Source organism: Musca autumnalis, unplaced genomic scaffold (genome assembly GCF_047663935.1).
Source record: "Musca autumnalis isolate F117 unplaced genomic scaffold, ASM4766393v1 scaffold_1, whole genome shotgun sequence".
In the NCBI taxonomy this organism is placed as follows: domain Eukaryota; kingdom Metazoa; phylum Arthropoda; class Insecta; order Diptera; family Muscidae; genus Musca; species Musca autumnalis.
In genome coordinates, this window is record NW_027411644.1 from 294708528 (window position 1) to 294728843 (window position 20316).

At 35.8% G+C, this 20316-nt stretch overlaps 1 protein-coding gene across 2 annotated transcripts in view; it reads right to left on the reverse strand.

Moving 5' to 3' along the window:
• Window positions 1-17839, reverse strand: part of LOC141389711 (collagen alpha chain CG42342-like) — a 568185-nt gene extending 550346 nt beyond the window's left edge. For both annotated transcript variants that reach the window (XM_073961631.1, XM_073961632.1), the window contains exon 1: window positions 16966-17839. The gene's annotated coding sequence lies outside the window, so the exon portion shown is untranslated. The remainder of the gene's footprint in view (window positions 1-16965) is intronic.
• Window positions 17840-20316: the final 2477 nt, after the last annotated feature.

Sequence of the window (20316 nt, forward strand, 5' to 3'; positions counted from 1 at the left end):
TTTTTTTAGTGTGGAAAACTTGTATTGCTGATGGGAACGAAAAATTTAGCTCATTTAATACTTCTCTCAATTATAAATCAAGTTCCAAAAGTGTATATATCGGACAACTCTTCATAAAATTTCAAATGTGATTTTTTTTAATTTTGTTCCAATTTTCGGGAAACTATTGTGGCGATTATCAAATCTGATTGCAAAGTTCTTCTCAAAAAAATCCCCCACAATGTTTCTAAAATGTAATTTCGGTTTTTTTTTTTTTTTTTTTTGATACAATCCTCACCCGCATTTGTAACGGCAACATCAGCCACGTACAGCATTCATTGTGTGTCACAGTAAACTCCTCTTGAAATAAATGAATGAATGTAATAAATGACGACAAAGACAATCTGTGTCAAATTTTTTTTTTTTTTTACACAACCAATATTCGTTACGTGCTTTTTTGTTGTTTTTGTTTTACGGAACTTTTTCTCTGCAATTCGTTGGCATAGCTTTAAAACTGAAATCCCAGTCAGATTTTAAAGGCAACATTTGGCTGGGCTGCTGTGGCAACATACTGCAATTTTAACTAGGCAAAAAACTGCAGTAGGAAATTGTGTTTTTGTAAGGGGGATCGGATCAGGGGGGTCTAAATGAAAGTGTGGTTGTGGTATGGTAAGGTTTAGTAGAGCACAAGGAATTGTGCTGTGAGTGAGCCAGCGAGTGAGTGAGTGAAACAATCTGACAATTATTCCTCACACACTACAAACGTTGTTGAGTTTTTTTGTCTTGGGGATTTCTTGTTGGATTTTTCTCGTTCATTTCATTCATATTGCCAGGCATCTGACAACGACGACCTCGCCATCGTCGTCGCCTACGTTAAGCGTGCAATATAGGATTTCGAAAGTGTTCTGTTGAGGACAATTAAATCACAGCTGGAGTTAGAGGAATTATTGCTGTTGTTGTTGGCGTTGAAGACTACGCTTACTAGAATGAATGAAATGAAATGTTGGTAATACCCACATACATACAGCCAGTCATTCACATACAGCTGACAGCATTTGCAAATCTATTTATGTATGCATGTATGTAGATGTAGCTTCCCAGCAAACCAAATGTCGGATGTCCGACACATCTGAACAATTTCGGAAGCAAAATCGTTCAGATTTCGTTTCGATTTCTATATGATTTTTCGAGGAGGGGATTCGTTCAGATTTCGGAGAGAATGTCGGCAGAAAATTTCCCTTCGAATATACCAATGTTTTTCTTCCGATTTCGGAGGAAATGCCGGAAACAAATTTCCCTTCGCATAACAACTATCTTTTCTATGTATCTAAATGCAACATATAATAATTCAGAAATATTTACGAAGATTTCGAAGGTACCTCCGATTTTAATACGACATTAATCCGCAATCGTTCAGAAATCTGTACGAAGATTCGGAAAAACTGCCGGTCCGAATTTCTCAAGGATTTTTTTTTAGATTTCGTTTCGAAATCTGACCGAAATCGATCCGATTCCGCTCCCACATTTCGTTCCGAAATTATGTCAACCTCTTCATACAACTTTCCTTAAGATGTCGGTACCATTTCGGAGCCAACATTGCGTCCGAAATTCAAACCGATTTCGTTACGATTGGTTTGCTGGGCATGCAGCTTAAGAAAACACAGCCATGAAATGAAAGCAATTAAATGCAAACGAACAATTTCTAAAATGTGCTAAAATCAAGATAAAACTTAAGCTTTATTCGAGGGTAGTATAACTCGCTCATTTATTCACACATACATGTGTATATATGTATGTATATGATACGTAGTATTTGGCACACGTTCACCCACGCCTTCACAGCAGGGGCATGGTAATTTAAAGTCACTCTGCCTGTCTTTTAAATTCATGAAAAATGCAATAAAATCCCAATGACTTTGTTATTAAGGGTTGAATTGCATTCTGCAAGGACACAATGTAGAGTTTGACAGGTGTCATTTGAAGAAAAAGAAGAAATTGGGGTGACTATTTGCATAAGGTAAGTATTTTCTGTGTATGTGAAAGGTAAACGGGTCTACTAAAAAGTGTGTAAAATGGATAATATTATTTTGGATTTGGAGTGCAGTGTTAAATTGTTGCACAGCAACAAGCAGAGGGTTGAAAAGAGTTTCTTCCTGGCAATATATGGGATTTTATATTTAGAAATTATATATAATGGAATATGGAGTACTGTGTTTATACTCCTTACCGCAGTGTTGTGTAGATTATGTCTTTGTGCTTTTGTATGGCACATGCATAAGGATACGAGACAGGCTCATAGTTCCCTCTAAGATATATACCGTCCGTCTGTCCACATATTTTTGTTCGCATCGTACAGGTCGCATTTATTGTCCGATTCAAATTGAGGAATATCATTTTTTAACTATAGGAAGAACGTTGTAGCTTTTTGGGAAAATCAGTTATATTTTAATACTCACGAAGTTAAAGGTTTGGTCAAGGAAAATGCCAAACATTTTTAAAAATTATCGGATATTATTTAGCGTGTAAAATTAACCATTGATCGTTGTGGGAAAAATTTCCAAATTTTAAATTCTGGGGCATATTCTGACAAATTACGAATGCGTAACTTGAAAACCAGTTATTGACCTCTCCCTTGATGTAAATTATATCAATAATAAATAATGAAAAAATATCAATTAATTATATCAATAACATATCGTGTCCCAATCATATAAAATAAAATTCCGTGAACAATATTGCCCACATGGAGTGATGTAGGGTATCAAATGGTCGGCCCCGTCCGACTATAGCCCTATCTAAGCTGTTTGTATACCCTCAGCCTTTGGGCAAAATAGGGTATATACTAGGCCGGGGCGATTTGAAAACCTTAATGGGCCCTTCGCGTTTCTGATTCCTGGGGTTGAACTGAGCAAAAAAGTCTACTGGACCATATATGTACCGTGAAAATCGAGCCTCCCGATTTTGACTTTAAGTTTTTTATTGACGTTTTGTGGATATTTTGGCATATAACAGCCAAACCATTGAGATTTTCGATCCAACACAAAGACAAACATTGTAGCCAAGACAGTAATTGAAAACTCTCTAATACATCGCAAAAGCATTGGAACGCTCCTTCAGGCAGTTTTGGCCTTAAGAATGTGCAAACTTTTCGGAAAATGTCGATAAATGACATTGTGCTACAAAATTTTACCCGAAAAATATTCAAGTGTTCTGATGCAAAATTATATCGTGTTGGGATCCATGGACAACGACAATGCCTTTATTTCGTTTGGGTCACTTCGTTTTATTTTTTTATAACGGTAAAAGTAGTGACAATCTAAGTTTCTTACATTTTCAAATTTAAACGGGCATATCTTATTTTTTTCACAACGGATTTCTTATGATCCTTCTTCCTTTTAAAGATGTGAATAATGTCTTTTGAATAAGCTATTATTGTTTTAAATCGGTTAACAAATGGCTAAGTTATAGTGGTTTATGTCTGAAAACCCCCACAAAAAACCTATAAAGGAATTTCTCATAATTTTCAAAATAAATATTGAAGAAAACAAAAAAACATTATATTTTTTGAAAATTATGAGAAATTCCTTTATAGGTTTTTTGTGGGGGTTTTCAGACATAAACCACTATAACTTAGCCATCATCAAAAGAAATCCGTTGTGGAAAAAATAAGATATGCCCGTTTAAATTTGAAAATGTAAGAAACTCAGATTGTCACTACTTTTACCGTTATAAAAAAATAAAACGAAGTGACCCAAACGAAATAAAGGCATTGTCGTTGTCTATGGATCCCAACACGATATAATTTTGCATCAGAACACTTGAATATTTTTCGGGTAAAATTTTGTAGCACAATGTCATTTATCGACATTTTCCGAAAAGTTTGCACATTCTTAAGGCCAAAACTGCCTGAAGGAGCGTTCCAATGCTTTTGCGATGTATTAGAGAGTTTTCAATTACTGTCTTGGCTACAATGTTTGTCTTTGTGTTGGATCGAAAATCTCAATGGTTTGGCTGTTATATGCCAAAATATCCAAAAAACGTCAATAAAAAACTTAAAGTCAAAATCGGGAGGCTCGATTTTCACGGTAGATATATGGTCCAGTGGACTTTTCTGCTCAGTTCAATCCCAGGAATCAGAAACGCGAAGGGCTCATTAAGGTTTTTTTCCTTCCACACAAATCGCCCCACCCTAGTATATACACTTTGATATGGCCAAAAATGTGCCTCATTGAAAAATAGGTTTAGACCCCAAGTATGTTTGGACGACATCCGTTTCATACAATTTGGATCGATTTAGCCATGTCTATCCGTCAGTCTGTCTGGCTGGTGCGCAATATAACTGTCGAAAGGATCAGCCGAATTTGATCAAATTTTGGGTATCGTAATATTTTGTCCAAGCTTAATTTACTCCTTTCCGTACCTCCCCCAAAAAAGATCAAAAATGTTCGCTAAAATTGTGCACACGATAAATCTCGAAAGAAACAATCGATTTGGTCCATACTTGAAAAAAATTTTAGTTTATGGCCTGCTCGTTTTGATTTTTTTCAACAACTTGTATTCACTGCCTCCATTACGACGGTACACCTTTTTTTTTCGTGGGCAAGTCCATACTTCCTGAGAAAATGGCCCGAAAGCTGTAAAAACCCCTACGACATAATGTGTAGTGGCTGAAACGCACGATAACTCTCGAACGGATCAACAGATTCGGTCCAAAGTTCATCGTAATATTTTGTCCAAACTTAGTTTGGGTTCGAAGGTGGGTAATATCTGCCCACTCCTTCGGATTCCTCCCTCACAAAATTTAAAAAAAAATGTGAATAAAATGGTACGCCCTATATCTCTTGAACGGACATGCCGATTTGGTTCATGCTTTGGATCCCCTAATAGTTTGTCCAAATGTAGGTTAACTTCGAAAATGGTCCATATCGGTATGCTCCCAAGGTACCTCCGGCACAATTGTACTTTTTGTTAAGGTTCAAAGGTTCTTTTGGAAATTTATATCGTGGCTGTTTACAGAAATATTATGTTTTTCGTGGGCAAGTCCATGCTTCCTTACATAGTAGTCCAAAAGCTTTAAGTTATACGGTGACCAACTGAAATGACTGAAGGGCGCGCTATTTATCGAAAAGAAATAACTCCCAAAATAAAACCCTTTTCCTAAATGGACTATGTCGATCCATACCTTCAGGTAGCTACTCCTCGGAAAAATTTATTGTTTTGTCAGAAAGTTCATACATCCAAAAATTGCCACAAAATCTAAAAAATACATAACTATTGGGGAAAAGGATTTTGGTTGCTTAGCCATTATTCGATTCTATGTTATACATAGATGAAAGTATAAATTTGCACAGGCTGAGGGTATATCTCCGTCGGCAAAGCCGACTGATACTATTTTACTTGTTTATTTGCGAATTTGTCTATTATGTTTATAACAAGTAAAAACGACGTAAAGTTCGGTTGGGCCGAACTTGCTATACCCTCCACCATGAGTTGTATTAAAGTAAAATGGAACAATTAGTTTCCTTTCATTTATGAAGAAGACTAAATACCAAAATTCAGCAATTTCGGTAAAAATGTGGCAAACTTTTAAAGTACTGAAATTCAGGAGGTACCGTTCTATGGGACTATATAAAAACGTCGATGTGTATCAGCAAATTTCTAGCAGAATGTTTTCAGGCTCAAAAAATACTAAATAGCAAATTTCGACTATTTCGGTAGAATAAATAATGTGGCTAAAACCTAAAAACCAAAAATCAAGAGGTACGCTTATATGGGGGATATAGGAATACGTGGACCTATACTGATAATTCTCTGCTGGAAGACTAAATAACAAATTTCAGTCATTTCAGTAGGATATTGACGTCACAACCTTCAGAATTACGAAAATAGGGAGGTACCGTTCTATGGGGGCTATATCGAAACGTGGACCTATACAGACGAATTTCAGTCGAAAGCGTTCCTACCTCCAACCTAGACTAAATACCAAATTTCAGCCTTTCGGTGGGTTGTTGGGGCCACAACCTTCAAAATACCGATAGTCGGGAGGTACTGTCCTATAGGGGTACTATGAAGGCGTGGAACTATACGGAGAAATTTCTGGAGAAAAGTTTTATACCACCAACGAAGACTAAATACCATATTTCAGCCATTTCGGTGGAATATTGAAGTCACAATGTTCAAAATAAGGATCGGGAAGTACCGTTCTTTGGAGGCAATATGAAAGCGCGATACCAACAAATTTCAGGTGGAAAGTTTTGTACCCCAAATGAATACTAAATACCAAATTTCAGCCATTTCGATGGAATATTGAAGCCACAATGTTCAAAATAAAGAAAATCGGGAGGTACCGTTCTATGGTAATTTTGGACCCCCAACGAATACTAAATACCAAATTTCAGCCATTTCGGTGGAATATTGAGGCCACAAACTTCAAAATACCGAAAATCGGGAGGTACCTTTCTAAGGCGTGGAACTGCACCGACAAATTTTTGGGAGAAAGTATTATACCTCCAGCGAAGACTAAGTACAATTTCTGTGTGATAGTGAAGCTAAAACCTTCAAAACATTTCAAAACTTCATTTGCAATACCAAACATCCTAGAAGTAATAGAAATTTATATACCAAATTTCAAAGCTCTATCTTAAAAATTCAGAGATGTATCTTGATTTCAACATTCAAACGGACAGGCGAACAGACGAACATGGTTATATCGACATAGATTTTTACAATGATCAAGAATATATGTATATACTTTACGAGGGCAGTTCGGAATCTTCTTAGCCTAGCACAAAAAGCGCGGTATAAACAGAAAAAAGTTAAGTGTTTTGGAAACTTCCATCTCTGTTATGAACACATGTTAAATTTTGTTTCGATCTGGCAACTCCTTCATATAAAAACAGGTGTTCAAAAAAGACGCATCCGCAATTTTTTTACAATGGAAAAATTGGAAATGCGTGCTGTCATTAAATATTTACATAAAAAAGGTTTATCGGGACAAGAAATTCATAATGATATGGTGAATGTGTTAGGTGAAAGTGCTCCTTCATATACAACAGTAAAAAATTGGGTTGCTGAATTTAAACGTGGTCGTACAAGCATTGAAGATGAATTACGTAGTGGACGTCCAAAAACAGCAACAACAACAGAAATTGTAGCCAAAGTGCATGATATGGTATTAAATGATCGACGAATAAAAGTGCGTGAAATTGCTAATATCATGGGTATCTCAAATGATCGAGTCCATTTAATTTTGCATGAAGAACTACAGATGAAAAAGCTTTCTGCAAGATGGGTGCCGCATTTGTTGACAGTCGATCAAAAACGCATAAGAATGAACATTTCTCAAGCTTGTTTGGATCGTTTAAAGCGAAATAAAATGGATTTTAAGCGTCGTTTCATAACTGTTGATGAGACGTGGATCCACCACTATACTCCAGTGACAAAAGAACAATCCAAACAATGGACTGAAGCTGGAGGAAGTGCCCCAAACAAGGCAAAAACAATTCAATCGGCTGGTAAGGTTATGGCAACGGTTTTTTGGGACTTCAAAGGTATTTTATTGATTGACTATCTGCAAAAGGGTAAAACAATAAATTCAGAGTACTATTGCAACCTTTTAGATAAATTAAATGTACAAATTCGAGAAAAACGTCCTGGCTTACAACACAAAAAAATAATTTTTCATCAAGACAACGCACCAGCGCACAAGAGTGTTTTAACAATGGCTAAAATCAACGAATTAAAGTACGAGTTGCATCACCACCCACCTTATTCTCCTGATTTAGCTCCCAGTGACTTTTACTTGTTCCCAAATCTGAAAAAATTCCTTGCTGGCAAGCGTTTTACCTTAAATGAAGATGCAATTACAGTTGTAAACCACTATTTTGAAGACCTTGAGGAAAACTATTTTAATCAAGGGATAGAATTGCTAGAAAAGCGTTGGACTAAGTGTATTGAAGTTTCAGGAGATTATATTAAAAAATAAAAATATTTTTGAAAAACTAATTCATTGATAGGCTAAGAAGTTTCCGAACCGCCCACGTATATAGTCTCCAATGAATATTTTGATGTGTTACAGACAGGAAAGTCAAATTTAATTATACCCTCCATATTATGGTGGAGAGTATACAAATAGTCAAATTATCAATTTTTAATAAACTACGAAAATAAAACATCCATTTCAAAATTAAACCAGTAAGGAAACGATCGAAGTCGGACGGTGCCGACTATATGATATCCTACACCACTATGAATATTTTAAATATATATGGAAGCTATATATAAATATGCGAAATCGGCCGAAAATATATATGGGAGCTATATCCAAATCTGAACCTATTTTCACATAAAGCAAAAGCGTTCTTCCTATGCGAATATGAAATGCCATTCCCCAATTTTCAGCTGAATCGGACAATAAATGCGACCTGTACGTTAGGAACGGACGGAAATACATAAATCGACTCAGAAAGTGATTCCATGCACAGTATGCAAAACTCATATTCGAACACCCTTCTAAAATGAGTAAAATCGTTATTTATAGCAGATATGGCAGACACAAGTGCATTAATTTATTGGATAGAAAATATTTAACAATAATTTACATGAAACAAAAAGATATTTTAACTAGTTCAATCATTTACGGGTTGATGGCGTTCACAGTCGAGGCAAAATTCATATTCGAACACCTTAAGGCACTACATGTTCGCTTTTTTGGAAGGATTTTTCCAGGTAAAGTATGATTTTTTTTACTTGAATATCCATGCAGAGGCCTTTGATGTTCAGAAACATAAAATTCAGTCAAGTTAACGTTGAAAATTCTTTTAAAAATTGAATTGAATTGAATTGAAAGCTAAGCAATATTGTTCAAGAAACGAACTGTAATGACTTATTTTTTTATGGATGTTGCTAAAAATTGCGAATCCTAGTACTTCAACGAGAAAATACGTGGTCCTTAGCAAAAATAAATGTTGCCAGCTCATAAAAATGTAATCCTGCCTATGCTTTTGGTAGGACATTTCTAATTTCCACGTGTGAAAATAAACACGTATCCTTCACTAATTGTAGAGTACAATTCTAAAATTCGTTTTACGGCAATAACACTGTGCAGCACTGAAAATGCAAACAACTTCTAATGGACATTTTCTGAAAGTATACACTGAGGCTACAAATACCCTAATTGGGTTTTGTGTTGTTAGATCGGGTTTGGATTTTATAGCCTCATTTATTTTATAGGTAAAACGACACTGTTTCCCACTTATCGGGGCTTTATCTCAGAAACTAAAAAGAATTTTACTTCGCAGTCTTCAGCAACATTATAGCCCTAAAGTAGAAGAACCTATGTATCAACCGGAAGAACTAATAAAAACTGCATCTAGCGCATCAAAATCGGTAAAATATATCGAAGCTTATATACTTTCTGGAATTATGGACAGTAGCAGCTAAAATATTGGGAGTTGAACCATGTAACCTTCTGCAAAATTTTTCCGAACAATTTGCTTAGCATTTCCTTAGAACATTCTGAAACTCTAAAATACTTATTTCATGTTGTTTAGGCTGTATTTCAAATCACACCTTCTACAAGACATACATATTTCAAACAGGCTGTTTATTTTCATATTTGGAATTTTATTGCATTGCTCATATATTTACCAAATTTCCTCTGAAAAATATGGTACAAATAGCCTGTTAGAGGCGTTTAACAGGAATGGAATATTTTAAAGAGTTATGAACTACATTCCAGCGGATATTTCATTCAAAGAAAAGTTAGCGAAATATGTAACAGTTTTGGAGATATGGTGCGAAATAAAGGAATTTTTAGATATATTATCCATTTTGAGACAGCAGATGCAGTTTTTCGAGGTGAATTTTTCTCCAAATATTTGCTCTATGCTATGATCTACAAGTTTGCTTCAGAGGTTTAAACACGATTCGAATTGGTTTCAGAGATATTGCTTCGATTTGCCCTAAAAAGTCAATATTTAGCCATAAAATCTAAACCCGATCTAACAACACAAAACCAAAATACGGTTTTTGTCGATTTGGTCTGCATTTTCATAAAATCCACAGTAGACGTTGTTTGCACAAAATTACCTTGAATATGTTGCGCATTGTATTATAGAACTAGAAAATAGTTTTTGAAAGTCATAGTGTTGTATATCAAAGGAACTTTGGGTCCATCTCGTTTCCTTATGCATGTTACATACAAATGCACGAAGACATAATACCCCTTACCACAGACAGCGTGGTGTGCGTGTGTGACAGCTTCATCAGCAATCCTTACTTGTATTTTTCTGAAGGACATCAAAACACTTGATGCCAGATGGTTTAGGGAAGGAGACCGCAAAACAAGGGGATCTGTCCTGGGTTCGGTGTCAAAAGAAACGTTCTAACAAACCTAAGTAAAAAACTGTAGGCAGGAGCGCTGTAGAATTTGAAATGATCGATTCATCTAACTTAAGAACAAACAAGTAAGAAAAGCGTTAAGTTCGGTCGTGCCGAATTTTTTATACCCTCCACCACAAATTTCAGCCATTTCGGTGGATTAATGTGGCCACAACCTTCAAAATACCGAAATGCGGAAGGTACCGTTCTATGGGGGCTATATGATGGCGTGGACCTATACCTAAAAATTTCTGGGGGAAAGTTTTATACGCCTAAAGAAGACTAAATATCAAATTTCAGCCATCTCGGTGTGATAATGAGGCTAAAACGTTCAAAATATCGAAAATCGGGAGATATTGTATTATGGGGGCTATATCAACTCGTGGACCTATATAAACATTTTATGGTAGAAATGTTTCTTAGCCACAAAATACAAAGTTACAACCGATTCTTCGGTCAAATGGGTCTAATACATTCAAAATATATTCAAATGACGCGTACTTTATATGGGGCCTTATATGGGGGCTATACCAAAACGTGGACCTATATAACCCAACTTTGGTAGAAATATTTTTTGGCCTCTGGAGACACAAAGTACCAAATTACAACCAATTCGGTGGTAAAATGGGGCAAATATCTTAAAAATTCCTTAAAACGACGACGCGTCACGCGTCATTTTGTATGGGGGCTATACGAAAGCGTGGACCTACATAGCCCGCTTTCCATACCAAAAGTCCTACGTAAAAATAACATATTTTCCCAAAATTTCATCAACCTACGTCAATCCGTTCGGACGCTAGAGTGATTTCCACAGACGGACAGACGGACGGACATGGCTATATCGATGTAGAATTGCACGCTGATCAAGAATATATATACTTTGTGGGGTCTACAATGATTATTTCGAGTAGTTACAAACGTAGTGACAAACTTAATATACCCCCATCCTGTGGTGGAGGGTATAACAAAAAATGGACTACATGGGCGCAGTTGATGGTTGCCATAAATGATGAGATTGTATTGGATTTTTTTAAAACATTAAAAAATTTCTAGCAAAAAAAAATAAATGCATAATAAATTGATGAGCATGGAATCGTTAAGTATTCGCCGAAAAATAGTCCCATATTGTGTACAAGTGTTTACTCATAAACATTTTGCCATTGATAGATTTCCTTCACGTATTGTCTTAAATTTTTAATATGGAAATAAAACAAAAGCACACTCAACTTTTGATAGATTGCTCCCAAAAGACTTGGAAACACCCCCGATCTGATGTACTATCATCGAAAACCCACTCCCTAAGATTACATAACATAAATATTTTTCTTTTATTATCAACAATAACACCATGTATAATCATGTAAAACTTGTTAATCATTCTTGGCTTGTTTCGTGTCAAGAATTTTAAAAGGACTTCGTGTGAGCGTTTTTTTTTTCAATTGTTTTGGTTTTCAACTGCAGCACACTTTTATTATGGTCTTGAAATGGGGGATTTTAAGTGGTTATGTTGTTGTTTTTATTATTTCCTTACTTTCTACGCCCTGTGTCAGTATGTTTGTGAGTGAGTATGTGTTGTTATTATTTTTTTCAATGTCCTTTTGTAAAATCGAACAAGAAATTGCTGCAAATACTTCCTGATCCATAGATTCCGTTGTTATTGTTGTTGTTTTTTATTTCCAATATTTTTCCTATTGCCTTGTTGAGTGTGTGTTTATTTTTCATTTTTGGGAAGGGTCTTTGGCGCAAAACATTGATTGTTGTAATCCACCCTTGTTTTTGGGTTGTGTTTTTTGGATTTGATTTTGATGAGTAATGACGTTGCTAAAGGTTTCGGGTGGTGGCAAGCAAGGCAAAAAGGCACTAGAAGGAGTGAGAATCGTGTGAGCCATCACAGAAACAACAATAAAACAACAACAACATTAGATCCAAAAATTTAACCGAAATCAACTGTGATGTCAATATGGCTGGTTTTAACGGAATTTCATGGGAATTCTCTGGTAAAAATATAAATCCATTTTTAATAAAATAGGATACCATTGTATAGAATAGCTGTTCTAGATTAAGCACGATGGAATGGGTTGTGGATGTTGAAAAGCTTTTAAGAGAAAACATAGTTTGCTTATGATTTATAATTATGTGGGATCCAATCGCCCGATTACAGCGAAGATAAACGCGTCTTGCCTAGACTTTGCAACATGTTTTTAACACACTGTGCCACACTTGGGATCTTTGAGGGTTCCATGTACATCAACAAATTTTCGAATTGAGATAGGTTTCGGAAATTATGCACAAACTCAGCCAATGTCTGTGGATAATAATTTACCGAATATGAAGAACATCGACTAGTGTTTTGGTATAGCCATATACATAGGCTACTTCCCAATTTTCAGTATTTTGAAGATTTAAGCTATATTTTCCGAACAAATTTGATGTAATTCGGCCATTGTGATTCCCATTAGTCACAACAATTCTGCACCAAAAATTGTGGACATTGGTCTGTCTTGGTATTGCCCCCTCCGAATATTCAGTATTTTGAGGGTTTTATCCCCATTTTCAGACCAAATTAGCTGAATTTTGACATTGGAAGTTCTCGGTGGTCAAACATATTCTCCACCAATAATTTTGAACAGAAGTCCACAGTTTGATATTGCCCAAATATAAATGTACCTCCCGACTTTACCTATTCGGAGGATTTAAGCTACATTTCACTCAACAAAAGTATCGCAGCAAAATGTTTGTAGCCAAAGAAGTATAGTGAGGGCAAGTGATTCCTGACTACTTCTTTTTACGTGAAAGAAGACATGATTTTTACAAGGGCATGGTGCATTAAGATGCACTCTATTTTGCTTCTCAATCACACCTTTTGCATTACTTCTTTGTAATGAATAAATATATATTCCAAGGAATGTTTTTGGAATTGATTTTTCGGTTCATTTAAAAATTGATTCTTTAGCAAGCATTTTAATGATATCGGATAGGACCATTTGGAAGAGTTATTTAAAAGAATTGTGGTAACAACGAAAAACATAATATCGCTGTAAAATTTTGGCCGACCGACAAAAGTATGGAAAGGATTGAAGCTCAAAAAATTTGCGGGGATATCGATAAACAGGGCTTTTTTATCACACTAGCCTGCGAAAAACATAATATAGCTATATTCGGTAATTTATTCGGTTCGAGCCCTGCAGCCACTACATACATATGGTGCCATAGGGGTTTTTACAACTTTCGGGCTGTTTTCTCCAGAAGTATAGACTTGCCCCTGAAAAAACTTTTACTGCCGTAATTGAGGCAGCGAATGCAAGTTGCTTCAACAAAAATCAAAGTGATTCGAGAGCAGGTCTTAAAGTGAATTTATCCAACATGTTGTGTGGGAGGTACTCTAAGGAGTGGACAAATATAGTCCATATTCGAACCTGATCTATATCTGGTAGAAATTTTAGGATGTGTAAAGTATGGACCAAATCTTTCACTCCCATCAAGAGTTATCGTGTGCACAATTTTTCCGAACATTTTTGAGATTTTGTGGGGAAGATACCTGAAGGAGTGGACCGATAAAACTCATCTTGGAACGTAAACTAAGTTTGGACAAAATATTGCAAAAGCCAAATTTTGGACAAAATTGGTTCATCCGTTCGAGAGTTATCGTGCGCTCCAACCACTACACACGGTGTCATAGGGCTTTTTTTGTACCTTCCAGGCTTTTTTCTGAGGAAGTATGGACTTGCCCCTGATGAAGCTCATGCCGTTATATGGGGTGCAGTGAATGCAAGATGCTACAACAAAAATCAAAGCGATTCGAGAGCAGGTCCTAAACTGAACTTTTCCGAAATTTTGTGTGGGAGGTATCCGATTGAGTCCATATTGGAACCTCATCTAAGTCTGGTAGAAATTTCACGATGTGCAAAGTATGGACTAAATCAGTTACTCCCTTCAAAAGTTATTGTATCGCAAAAATTTTCCGAACATTTTCGAACTTTTGTGGGAGAGGTACCCGAATGAGTGGACCGGTATAACCCATCTTCGAACTTGAACTAAGTTTGGACAAAGTATTGCGAAGGCCAAATTTTGGACCGAATCGGTTGATCCGTTCGAGAGTTATCGTGCGCTCCAGCCAGTTAAATATTGACTGAATCGGTCCGCTCCTTCGGGTACCTCCCACACAAAATTTCGGAAAAGTCCAGTTTAGGGCCTGCTCTCGAATCGCTTTGGTTTTTGTTGTAGCAATTTGTATTCACTGCCCATCATATGACGGAACAAGTTTCATCAGGGGAAAGTCCATACTTCCTGAGAAAATAGCCTGAAAGTTGCGAAAACCCCCTATGACACTGGTATAGTTGTTGGAGCGCAAGATTACTCTTGAACGGATCTGGCGATTCGGTCCAACATTTGGCCTTCGTAATATTTTGTCCAAACTTAGTTTAAGTTCCAAGATAAACTATATTGGATCACTCCTTCAGGTACACCCCCCCCACAAAAGTTCAAAAATGTTGGGATTTGGCCCATACTTTACACCATTTGGTCCATACTTTACACATCCTAATATATCTATCAGGTATATGTAGATCAGGTTCGAATATGGTCTATATTTGTCTACTAATTCGGGTACCTCCCACACAAAATTTCGGATAAGTTCGCTTTAAGGCTTGCTCTCGAATCACTTTGATTTTTGTCGAAGCAACTTGCATTCACATTTTTTTTAGGGGCAGGTAAATACTTCCTGAGAAAATAGCCCGAAAGTTTTAAAAACCCCTATGGCACCATGTGTAGTGGCTGGAGCGCACTATAGTACTCGAACTGGTTAACCGATTTTGTTCAAAAAAAGTTCAACATTTTTGTTTAAGTGAAGTTTAGGGTCTGTTCGAAGATCCTTGGGAAATGTATACCGATGATATTCATTGTGGTCCTGTTTACATCGATATTATGTTTTCCGTGGACAAGTCCATGCTTCCTGGCATACTACTGCGATATCTATCGAAAAGGTATGACTCCCAAAATAAGATCCACTTTCATAATGGACTATGTCGGTTTATTCCTTCAAGTACTTCCTCCTCAGCACTTTTGAACTTTAATCCTAAGTGGTATTATGTCTTTGTGAATTTGTATGTAACATGCATAAGAAAACGAGTTGATTGAGTTGATTTATGCATGTCTGTCCGTGTGATAAGGTACACAGTCCAACTCGACCTTACTCACAAGTATTTTCATAATTTATTGTCAAAATTGATTTTGAAAAAAATAAACAAGTACGGACATCAATTATTTAAAAACGCGCGCTTCATTGGCGACATTGAACATTTTAAATACGTTTCACACACCTTTCATTGCAATTACAAAAAATATATATTTAAAACCCGTTGCTTATTTTGGATATTACTAAACCTTTATAACAACTTAAATATTGAGACAAAAAATCCAAATAGGGTCACTTTCGCCTGCTTATATCCACTTACTAAACAAGAAACGTATATATTTTTCGGAACTACATACACGGGTGGCAGTGGAATACCATAAACAATATTTTACACTATTTAGTGTAAATTCATAACTTCTTTTTTGATTTTTGGTCAGGCTTTTCGGAAAATGTTTCACTATGTAATAGTTTGTTGCTGCAAACTATAATTTTTTAAGCTAAAAGTACATAAGCTCATTTACACAAAAAGTGTCAAAACTTTAAAAAATGAATTTTGGTTGACAATTTATATTTTTCCCGCACACTCTACTTCATACTTCAAGTTTAACATAAATCAAAAACCACTAAGAAGCTTCAAAACATGCTTAATATTGCAGAGAAATTTGGCACTGTTATCTGTTTAATAATTGTTTTAATTTTGACAGGCATATTTCAATAGTCAACTTAAAATACGTTTTTTTTCTTTCTTTTTTTTTGGAGTTATAACACTCTTTAAATTAATGACAGTTTTTAAAAATTATGTAGTTTTTTGCAAACATATTGCAGAATTCGAAAAATGTTCCCCACAAACGATTGATAGCAAAGGAAAGATATCTCTCGACTTATGCTATTTTTTCAGAAAACCACAGAAATATTCACCATTTTTATCTAACTGGATTGTTTTTTTTTTTCTATGTTCTACACTGTATCCAACTAAATATTCTAATTGGAAACATTTATATTTATCTTTAATCTCTGTTATAATTTTTGTAAATTCCTGCCAACGTTGTCACAACACATTTTTTGATTACGTGCACAATTTGTCAAAAATGTAAACTTTAACGATTTTTGACCTTGAAAAGTTTGCAATACTGGAAGTAAATAACAAATTCCCATTGTTGCTCCTGATGTCGTGTTGTTGTTGTTGTTCCGGTTACCTTCATTACACAATTGTAGAGCTCTCTAACAACAGCAGGACCACTCTTCTCATTTTATCGTCAAACAAAAAAGAACGTACACAACAATAAACAACAACAGGAAAGCAAAACACAAACACAGCAGTTATGATGAAAGCAACTCTCCTGTTTTTAACTTTCAAAAACAAAACAACAATAATTTCTCTTCACCGTTCTTTTTTGGATGTTTTGGTGCTTTAAAATCACATAACTTTAACATTCAGGACATTCTTTGAGACAAGACAAAACATTAATTACCTTTAAATTTTTGTGAAATATGTAATTCAAATTTTTATGTTAAATTCTTCTTGTTATTATTGGTATTGTTGTTGTTGCTATTACAACATTTCACTTCTTCTCTTTGCTTGTTTTGTAAAACTCACTTTATTTGGCACTTTTTTTGGTGGAGATGATTTCGCATTTGCATTTACGATGTGCCTGCAAATATTTATTTTATGGTAATAATTCACTTGGGAGCTTGCCTTTTGCTTTCGTTGTTATTATTATTCCTTATTTTCTTATACACGTTTCATTTACATTACGATTGTGTTTGGTTGTTATTTTTATTTCAGCACAAGCACAAACATCACATATAAACTTTACGTTTGCAAAATTTTTCAATTATCTTTTCTTTAAAATCACCAAAAATATTCTTCTTTCAACATTTACCGTTATTTAGCGAGACCGTAACGTTCTTCGTTTGTTTAACTGCGGATAACACTTTCGTTAATTCCGCACTCAGAACAAAACGCCCGTTGTTAGTGGAAGTCACCGTGCAACTGAAACGGAAACTTTAGAATCTGTCACTAGTTTTGTAGGATGCCGACAGCTGTGGTGAATTTTATTTTGGTTCTCTGTTTCGTGCAATTCGCCTCTTTTTCACTTCGCATAAATTCCAAGCAATACTTTCTTCATTTGTTTCAACTTTTGTGGAGGCGTATCCAAAATGGAATGAAACGGATATTGAACAACTACCGACTGAGTGTGTTGTGTGCGTATTACCGAGAGATTTCTTTGCCGAACGCGTTCAATGAATTTGCTACGTAACGGAAAAAAACGTTTATATATTCTACACAACCGATACGGACCGTTCACCGGTTTTGTCCCTTCAACGTACGCTTTAAGACTAACTAAATGGCATCATCCATTTCTCGTTATTCCTCTGCTGGAGTTGATGAGCTTTGTGTGCTGTTAGGTGTGTGAACAGTGTGGTGAATTTGATGTTCTTCCAGCAGCTGCTTGCTTATATTGAATGTGGCAGCAACTTGTGGTCGTTGGGTTTGTTTCTTTGTTTTTTAATTGAAGGCAATTGCAGCGAGTAATGTGCGTTATAGCCAGGGTTACCAACACACAATTTATATTAAATAGCAAGAAAATAACAAGCAAAAAAGAGGCTTTAAATGAAAAGTGTTTACAACTGGAATTTTGTGCGGATACCTAAACTACAATGTTCAAACATAGATGAAAAAAATAAAAAAAATATACAAGTAAGAACGGCGTTATGTTCGGCCGGGCCGAACTTGTTATGCCCTCCACCACAAGTTATATTGAAGTAAAATAGAATAATTAGTTTCCTTTCGTGTATGAAGAAGACTTAATACTAAATTTCAGCAATGTGAGGCACCGTTCTATGGGGGCTATTTCAAAACGTCGATCTATGTATACCAACAAATTTCTGACGGAAAATTTTTAGACTCAAAGAAGACTAAATACCAAATTTCCTATATTTCGGTAAGAGAATGTGGCTAAAACTTAAAAAATACCGAAAATCATGAAGTACGCTTCTTTGGGGATATAGGAAGACGTGGACCTATACTGATAATACTCTTCTGGAATATTTTATAACTCTTGGAAGACTAAATAACGAATTTAAGCCATTTCGGTGGGATATAGTCGTCACCATCTTCAGTATAACGAAAATCGGGAGGTACCGTTCTAGGGAGGCTATATCGAAACGTGAACCTATACCGACGAATTTTAGTCGGAAATGGGGCAATCTGAAAGCGTGGACCTGTACAGACAAATTTCCGGCAAACAGTTTTATATCACATTGAAGACTAAATACCAAATTTCAGCCATTTTGGTGGAATATTGAAGCCACAACCTCCAAAATACGGAAAATCGGGAGGTACCTCTCCTTGGGGGCTATATGAAGGCGTGGACCTATACCGACAAATTTAAAGGGGAAGTTTGAGTACCCCCAACGAAGTCAAAATACCAAATTTCAGCCACTCCGGTGGAATATTGAGGCCACAACGTTAAAAATACCGAAAATCGGAAGGTACCGTTCTATGGGGGCTATATGAAGGCATGGACCGATACCGGCAAAGTTCTGGGGAAAAGTTTTATACCCATAAAAAAGACTAGGTACCAAATTTCAGCCATTTTGGTAGGATAATGAAGCTAAAAATACCAAAAATCGGGAGGTACCGTTCTATGGGGGCTATATCAAAACGTGGACCGATATATCCCATTTTCAATACCAACCATCCTGCAAGTAATAAAAACTTCTGTACCAAATATTGACTCTCTATCTTTAAAATTGCGAGCTTTATCTTGATTTCAACAGACATACAGACGGACAGACGGACATGGTTAAATCGATCAATAATATATATACTTTATAGGGTCTCCGACGAATATTTCGATGTGTTACAAACGGAATGACAAATTTAATTATATCCTCCATATGGTGGAGGGTATAAAAAGGGTCAAGGTCACATTATTAGTGTTTTTTAGGTTTTCATGATTTTGTTTTAAAAACGGCAAGTCCTATCGAAATGGGACTGGAGAAAATGTTATAGCTGTGAAAATTCTCTGCAAGATTTACCATTATGATTTTTCTTAAGTCTTACCATATTTAACATATAGATGTTTGAGTTACATAATTCGGTTAGCGGGCCGTCTTCGCATGTTTTTCTAGACCCAAACTAAGGAAATCAATAAATTAGGTAAAAATATTGTAAGATGTAGGCGGGCTCCTAAAGATGACCATTTTTCCCAATTTTGGAAAATACGTAATTTTTGCAAATCTCTGTGTTCATTATTTTGTGTTAAGTAGGTAGGATTGTTGTCGTTAAGGACCGTTGTTATAAATTATCGTAGCGTTTACATGATGTGATCTATTTTATTTTTCCTCAGGTACTAATTTTTTTATTTTTTATACCCTACACCACCCTGTGGTAAGGGTATTATGTGTTAGTGCATTTGTATGTAACATGCCTAAGGAAAATAGATAGACCCATAGTTCCTTCTAGGGATATGCATAGAATCACTTTCTGAGTCGATTTATGCATGTCCGTCCGTCTGTCCGTTCGCAACGTACAGGTCGCATTTATTGTTCTATTTGGCTGAAAATTGGGGTAGATCATATTTTTTGCCTAATGAAGAACGCTATTGCTTTTGGTGAAAATCGGTTAAGATTTGGATATAGCTCCCATATATATTTTCGGCCGATTTGAGGTATTTGATGCACCAAATCACGCTGTATCTGTCAAATTTTGATGAAATTTGGAATGTGTGATGGAATTAGGTCTATAGATAAATGTGCCAAATTATATCGAAATCGGTTCAGATTTGGATATAGCTCCCCTATATATTTTCGGCCGA